At 32.5% G+C, this 9,059-nt stretch overlaps 2 pseudogenes; both read right to left on the reverse strand.

The window, feature by feature from the left end:
* Positions 1 to 4,898, reverse strand: part of LOC125817298 (uncharacterized) — a 28,195-nt pseudogene extending 23,297 nt beyond the window's left edge.
* Positions 4,899 to 5,376: 478 nt separating this feature from the next.
* On the reverse strand, positions 5,377 to 7,754 carry LOC125817299 (L-tryptophan--pyruvate aminotransferase 1-like; annotated as a pseudogene).
* Between the last annotated feature and the right edge of the window lie 1,305 nt (positions 7,755 to 9,059).

Genomic DNA, 9,059 nt, shown 5'->3' on the forward strand with positions numbered 1-9,059 from the left:
GAAATTCAGTATTGGTGACCTTTCCTTGAGATTGCACTTCTGGTGCATTAGGTACCCCTTGCTCCTGTGGTTCAACATTCCTTCGAGTGGGATGACCTCTGACAGCTCTTCGTGGACGCATTATCTAAACGACACGCGCAAGCACGAGTTAGAAGAAACTTTTTTCAGATAAACTCTATCACACGAAATGAGTATAAAATAAGTGAAATAATTCCTAAGTGTCGCATCCTACTAATTATAGATGTGGCGCGCTTCACACCGATAACTAGGACTGTACAGACACGGCTTCATAGATTCTTAGTGTGTGCTCTGATACCATGTTTGTCACGCCCCGAGCTTACAACTTGGGTAGGACTGGCACTCGAGAACAATCATTGGCCCCAAGCGAACCCTTGGCTTGGCTTATTACTCAGCGGAAGACTTAAACACAAGAAATAGTCTCAAATAAGGAACTTATGAAATAAACTTAGAATGTCTTAAAAGAAATATTTAAACTAGTCAAGATGGCATCTCAAGTGTCAAAACATAAGACAATAGCAAACTAGTGACAAGAGAACTAACTAACTATTTATCTATAAAGCCTCTAAAACTGAGATGGATGTCGGGACAAGACCCACGACGTCCTAATGAACTAAAATACGGAAAAGCAATAAAAAGGGATCCTCCGGAAGGAATGAGGCTCACCAACAAACTCTAGAGCTCAACTAGAATCAACGATGCGGTGGATGTTGATCGTGGTTACCTGTATCTGCATCATTAAAAGATGCAGGACAAATGGCATCAGTACATTGAATGTATAAGCATACTAGGGGAATACTAAAACTAGACATAAGCTTGTAAGGAACTGAAAGAACAAACCAGGTCTCAACTCAACTCATTTGAACTCATTTCAATATAAAGCAGTATAAAGAAATTCTTTAAAAACATGGATAACAACTCTGTGTATTTAGAAATACCATAATAACTCTGTATGTATGCAAACATATAATATGAACTTTGGAATGTATGTAAAAATACTATTTACTTCTGTGTATATAAGAATACAAAATACCCTTGTGGGAGTTTGTTTAACCGACAACCATCACTTAAGAGCTAGTATGATTATACAAAGTTTTGCCTCACGCTGTCAGGGCCGCCCTATACCTTGCCGAGGGTATAGAACCTGACTACTAAGTGGATCCACTAGTGTATGCTAAAAATCACTAGGGAATCATATAAAAAGTATGACCCTTTTCTACCTATGGTGGGTACATGGTTTATGGGGCTGGGAGTTGTCTAAACTCTCTCCCATATCGATGCTCAATACTACTCCCAAAATATACTTGCTCATATGTTTAAAAACATAACTCTGTGGTTTGAGATAATGACTCAAAAACTAGACAAAGTTTGTTACACCCTGAGCCTACACCTTGGGCAGGACTGGCACTCGAGAACCGTTGCTAGTCCAACGCGAACCCTTGGATTGGCTTACTACTCAGCGGAAGACTTAAAAACAAGAAATTGCCTCAAATAAGGAACTTATGACATAAACTTAGAATGTCTTAAAAGAAACATTCAAACTATCCAAGATGGCATTTCAAGTCTCAAAACATAAGCCAATAACAAAATAGTAACAAGAGTACTAACTAACTGTCTATCTATGAAGCCTCTAAAACTGAGATGGATGTCGGGACAAGACCCACAACATCCTATTGAACTAAAATACTGTAAAGTAATAAAAAGGGATCCTCTACAAACAAGAAGTCTCACCAACAAACTCTGGAGGTCAACTAGAATCAACGATGAACTGGATGTTTATCCTGGTTACTTGTATCTTCATCATTAAAATATGCAGGCCAAATGACATCAGTACATTGAATGTATGATCATGCGAGGGGAATACTAAAACAAGATATAAGCTTTAAAGGAACTGAAAGAACAAACCTGGTCTCAACTGAACTCAACTGAACTCATTTCAATATAAAGTAGTATAAAGAAAAGCTTTAAAAACATGGATAAAAATTCTGTGTATTTAGAAATACCATAATAACTTTGTATGTATGCAAAGATACAATATGAACTCTAGAATGTATATAAAAATATAATTTACTTTTGTGTATATAAGAATACAATATACTGTTGTGGGAGTTTTTGTAACTGACAACTATCACTTTAGAACTATTGTGATGATATATCATTTTGCCTCATGCTGCCAGGGTCGTCCTATACCTTATCGAGGGTATAGAACCTGACTACTAAGTGGATACACTAGTCTATGCTAAAAAGCACTGAGGAATCATCTAAAGAGTATGACCCTTTTCTACCTATGGTGGCTATATGGTTTTATGGGGGCTAGGAGTTGTCTGAACTATTCCCTATATCGGTGGTCAATACTACTCTCAAAATATACTAGCTCATATGTTTAATACATAACTCTGTGGTTTGAGATAATTACTCAAAAACTAGCGCAGAAGCTCTTCTGAAAATTAGTGATTCCTTTCTTGCTTAATTGTGAAAGCATTTATTCTTTATTGAAAACTAGCTCCCTTTGTTTTCTACAAATTGAGGAATTTTCTTTTCACAATAAGAACCTTTTCACAGTAAGGCACAATCAGAACCTTTTCACACTACCCTTTGTTTTCTATAAATTGAGCGATGTCCTCTTATTTTATGAAATACGAATTTTTCTGGACTACTTCTACTACTACTAAATTTAGTATTCAAGTGTACTTTACTGCCGTTGAGTGGTTTGCTGACACCGTTGTTTTAGGTACCGATACATTGATGATTAAGATCGTTCTATCCTGGGAGGATATATTCCATTAACCTCGGGTACTCTAGGGGAATAATTTCCTTAAGGGGTCACTGTGCATTCAGTGGGTTCAATTTTCTCTCTTTGAGAAAAATATTTTTGTATTGTTTCTAATCTGTTTCTGATTCTATTTTCTCTACTAGTTTTATTTTTCTAGTTTGAAAATACTCTTTTAACTTTGTTGTTTCTTACCAAGTTCTTCAAAGTTTTGTTCTAAGTATTTTAGGAATACAAGATGAACAACAATATTGATCACTGGTATGCCATCATATTAATTGTGTTCAAATATGTGATAATCTTGCAGATTTGATAAACTAAGGCCTTGACAAGATAAAGAGTCTGAAGCACGTCGAGGGGGGGGGGAGTTGAAGCTAAAAAATTATGAGTTATATTTTAGGAAACTCAACCTGGGACTAAAGATCCTATAACCAAGTTCAATGGGAAGAACAAATCATATGATGACTTGTTGTGAAATGCACTTTTCTTAATTTTATTCATTCCCTATGATGTGAGTGCATTTATCCTATAATGATTTGTGGAGGTTGAGTCTTGAAATTTTAATGAAAGTTTGTATCTCGTATGAGTGGGATGTCAAATTATAGGAGCATCCTTGACAGATTTCATCTATGTGAGTGTGAAAGTAGGCCGCTTTCTATGAAAATGAGTTTGTTCTCAAAAACACTTATGAAAACCGGGATAGCACAAGGATGTAATGTGTTGGCTAAGAAAGCTTATTTCAACACCTTGATTATTGTGTGTAATCAATGATATTTTATTTCCGTAAGTAGTCATAGTTCAAGTCCGAGACCACTATTGACTCTGGAGTAAAGGTTATTATTTTACTAAGTGAAGGTTCAATACAGAGCACACTTTCATTATGCATAATAGTCTACGTTCAACTAAATTGGTGAACTCTCTTATTTTAATATTAAAATGAGCTGGGGAATGTTGGTGTATATGAATTTTATTATTAAAATATTAAGTGCATATGTTAGGTTCTTCTAACTTATATGACCAGTAGTTCTTGTTTTCTTGTAACTCATATGACCATTAGTGTCTTGTAACTTATGTAACATCTATCACATTTATCTACCCACATTGCTACCCCTCATTCTACCCATTGATTATATGGAAGACTTCTTCACCTATAAATAGTGGTGTTTCTTCTTTGTGAAGTATCCCAAGAAATATGAGATAGAGTGTCAGTCAAAAAAGATGAGAAGTGTGAAATAATAGTTTATTGTGTAGTAGTGAAAGAGTCAGTTGAGACAAAGAAGAATACTCTAAGTCTTCAAGTATATTTACTATATACAAAAGAGAATATTTATATGCCGAGGAAGGTGTTCTTTTGTGGAGCTTTGGACTCTTTAACTAATCCAGAGTTACTTGAGTTGTACACATTGTTGGGTTGTTGTATTCTGGAGGGGACAAGCCAAGAGTGATACTTTTGGATCGGTGTAGATTATGCCGCAGTGGGCTTGATTCTCCTTAAAGAGAGCAAGATATCCGCACCTCAGCCTAAAGATTTATTTATTCATTTTTGTCATTTTATTTAACTATAATATTTTGTATTTGTGGTATATATTACACTAACATTCCGCATAGTAAACCTACCCTGCTTTCAAATAATAAAACAGCTCAGAGCCCTAAAACCTAAATTCCATCAAATTTTGCAGCCAAAACACAAGAACAACAACATGCCAAAAACAATATAAATGACAAGCATTTCAGGTAGCATCCTAAGCTGCACATACTCTTCACTTACAATGTCGCATCGGTGCCAAACTCTCCAAAAATAAATTATTTTTTGGAGAATCCTACAAACACCCATTGCCATTTTTGAAGCATCCAAACAACATAAGCTGCATGCACCCACCTGTCATATACGCTAGTTAGCGACCCCAAATCAGGCACATGAACCTTATCATCCTTCTTCTCTGCACCAGCAAAATACGATGTATCTCCATCTGCATTATCATAATGTGGAGAAATTTACTAGGTTTTCTTTTATTATATATATACACCATGTGATTCATTGATCAATATTCTGTTGCACATTTAATGTCCTCCACTAAAGTGAGCGTTTGAAAATTTTGTTCACACCCATAGTTTTAGTTTTATTATTTCTCCTATATTATTAGTAATAAATTGATTTTACTTTTGATCCTTCCTTATGATATTTGATTATATACATTTAATTTTTAATTAGTTATATTACTTAATTATCAATATATCATGTTATGTTTATATTTTTACTTCATATTTGACAATAACACAATTCTAAAAATAATATAATCCAAATATATCCTACTTCAACACACTTAAATTAATTGAAAATTAGATATTTCTCAATCTAATATTATAAAGATCAAAAGAACATGAGACCAAAAAAATACTATTATCGACCCTTTTCTATTTTGAAAACTCTTTTTGGCATTAATCAACCAAGTTCTATCAATTCAAGAAAATATTCTATCCAAAATCAAAGGTTCATTGCTGCAAAAAGAAAATCACAATATAGAGTCTAACTATTACCCACTTATAGCTAGAATATTTTGATAAAAACTGATATTATATAAATTTAACTATGTAATATTTGATGCATAAATGTCATAATTTCCATTTGTAGGTCCTTGAATAGCCATAAGCTTCTCTAGAAAAATGTTGAAGTCTTCATCTCTACTCAGCATACTTATCCTAACACTTCTTGAATCACTTCCAAATCTTCCTCCACTTCGTGTATGAATCTTGTGTTCTTTAAGAAGCTTTTCACAATCTTCCTCTTCAACTGCTTTGCAAATTAGCCATGCAAATGTTGTTTCAAAAAACAATATGAATTTCAAAAGAAAAGAAAACTTTTTTCAAATATATATTGATAATATCATAGCTTATAATCTCAAACGTGACATAACATTGTAATTTTTTGTGAAGTTACGTTATTTTTTAAACTGACTAAAAAGAAAATGTTACGTTTTAATCTTTTGTAATTACCAAGGTGTGATTCACAAAAGTCTTTTGTGAAGAGGCAATATTGAAGAGGGTATGTCTGGAGGACAAAAAGTTCATTAGCCGAAACTTGTCTTAACCTCTTCCACCTGTTAGTCATAAGAGACTGACTATATTCAAAGAAATTTTCCATATTGGGATCCAAACAGCTATCAGAGATCACTTCAAGAATCTTAGCAGCTCTAAGTTGAGCTTCTTTTGATACACCAATTGTACTAATCTCCATGAACTTTATCATCTTCCTTACCACCTCTTTGTCCTTTACAAGTGCCCAACTGCATGTAAATCAAATTATAATAAGCGATAAATTGAAATTTGTATACTTCTAAAAGTTTATATCGAAAGGGGAGCGTAGGAAAAATGATAATATCGTCTCTAAGTAATCTTTAGACTTGTAATTAATGTTTGAAAAATTTACCCAATTCTGGAACCAGCATGGCCAGTGCATTTGGAATTAGTGAAGAGCATAACATCATGGTTTGCAGGTATGGTAATAGCAGTGTACTGTGGCCAATAATAAGCTAAATCATAGATTAATTTTCCTTGATCACCATTAACTACAGGCTCTCTAATAACCCCATCAGGATTATTTGGAGATGTAATGAACTCAATATAAGCTTTACTTTTCTCAAAAGTTCTTGCATCTCCTGCCCATTTGTGTAGTCCTGACCTCACAAAATCAGTCACTTCTGGATACGCCTGCAAAATGACAATTACTTAGTAATTAATCAAGAAATGTCACTTTTAAGTATACTAACTAAGTCGCACGATGTGTTCCAAGAATTATATATTGTGTAGTATTTAAGGGTGTGGCCTTGTGATTACTGCAATTATCAGAAAAAGAATTATGACTCATGTTATAATAATGGATCTAACATGTACCAAGAACCATGTGACTAATTAATAAAGAACAATAACTAATATTTTTAACATGTATTGCAAATCTTTTCATGAACCATGTTCTTATATATATGTTTCTTAGGATACATTGTAAGTAACCAACATTGTCTCAATGAGAAACATGGTATGTTAATATGAGTGAAACAATATTAAACATGTAAGTAACCAACAATGTTTCATTGACTTTTAATAGGTTAATTAGAGATTAATCAACATTAGATATATTAAAATAATATCTATAGTCAAAAGGAATCATTAACTTTGTTGAGTCTTAAAACCTTAATATATAGCCCCTTTTAATAACTTTTAATTTTAGACCACTAATTTTATAAACCATAGGCTAGGACATATATCTCAATTTAAATAAAAAAAAAGTATATCGTATAAACGCGTACCGAATAAAAAGGTGTAGCTGAAACTACACTGATTGGCTCAAGTTGATCAGTAGGAGAAAGAGCATAAAGTGCAGCCTGCATAAGCTGGCTTGATCCAGTGCCAACAATAGTATAATGATCATCCACAATTGCATTTCCCACTACATTATTCAGCCTCGTAATTTGTTCTTCTAGTTTTTACTCCAAGAACCAACACAAGCTCTTACCATTAGCAAAATAACTCAATGAATCATCACCATTGAATGTTATGTCACACTTGTTCCCCTTTTTTCTCCAATATGACTCATACATTGTTTGATCACCACTATACACACATGACAAAAGTCAAATCCCAGATTAGTATTCCAACAAAGAATTGAGCAATTTGTAACTTTTCTACAATTTTTATAAAAGTAGACCTAATCTCTAGAAACATAATAAATCACTCAACATTGAATAAATTGAAATTGGTGATTTCATATATAAAAAATTGAATCACGAGGATTGACCAAGACCATAAGCGTATAACTTATACAAAATATTCTAACTAAAAATAAATTAAAATTGTAAAAGAATACTCACTGATCTAGATTAATAATGGTGGAAGTGTCCTTAGGGTCATTTTCTGAATTTGCACAAGGGACTGAAGAACACTTGACAACGCAATCATCTGTTCCACACATCTCTTTCTCTTTTTTGTGAAACCTTAAATCAATCACAAATAAATTTATAGGAAAAGAAAATAGATTTGGTGTCTAGATATAGGGAACGAGAGAAGTCTAATTGCCACAAAATCTTTTTTAATTAATATGCAGAATTTTGACTGGATTTTCTTATTAATTGCACTTGTCAGTATCCACCAAAGTCTTTTTAAGTAATTTGACTAGATTTTTAAGTGGGTTCTCCCAATTATCTATTTTTAAATGTAGTTATTAAGGTATTTATTACATATCTTAGTCATGCATTATATTGCGTACACATGTTTATTTGTCATAATATAATTACAATATAATTATAAGTGTATTTGTTGGTTGCACAAAAAATCTCTTAAGTAATTGGACTAGATTCTTAAATGGGTTCTCTTAATAAATATTTTTAAATGTAGTTATTAAGGTTGGTATTACATAGCTTAGTCATTATGCAATATAACACTTACACAGCGTAATAACACAATTAAAATAATTTAAAAGTAAAATGTAATCATAAAAAATGAAACTTAATAATTGATAAGTATGTGCCTTTATGAATGATAATAAATTAGGTATTTCAGATACATATTATTTCTTAAACATATATTAATAAATAATCAAATATTTGTAACTAATACTGTAGAAAGTAATTGATATATATTTTTTCATATCAATAATATTTCAATCTAATTAATTTTTAAATTTAATAGAACACATTTTGTAAGAACATCATTGACTAATTATTTGAAAGAAAGATTAATATCTACGTGAATCATAATTATTTTTCTTATAATTGTGGTGTTAGGGTTAACTTGCCTTCGATCGCTATCAAGATTTGAACAGGTGGAGTATTTTTCCTTTGTTGGAATTTAAATTTGGGATCTCATGATTTTCAATTCACTTCATTAATCACTAAATTGCCTGAAGGGCAATATGAATTACAGTTTGTAGAACACATTATGTGACTTAATTAGTCTAAGTGAGCCTTCTTTGATTATAACTAATATTAATTCTATTTCGTATGTTTAAATTTCAATAGAGATAGAAGGCAAGTCAACTCTGACACAACACTTATAAGAAAAATAATTATGATTCATGTTATAGCTAATGGATCTACATATACCAAGAATCATGTGATTAATTAATAAAGAAACAAGCACAAATCTTTGCATGAACCATGTTCCTAAATGTTTCTTCACGATACAATGTAAGTAACCAACATTATCCTTGTCACGACTTGAGCCTACACCCTGAACTTGGCCGGCACTCGAGAACCATTGTTGGTCCCCAAGAAAATCA

Source organism: Solanum verrucosum, unplaced genomic scaffold (assembly GCF_900185275.1).
Source record: "Solanum verrucosum unplaced genomic scaffold, falcon-dt-bn FXZP01000258.1, whole genome shotgun sequence".
Taxonomy (NCBI): Eukaryota; Viridiplantae; Streptophyta; class Magnoliopsida; order Solanales; family Solanaceae; genus Solanum; species Solanum verrucosum.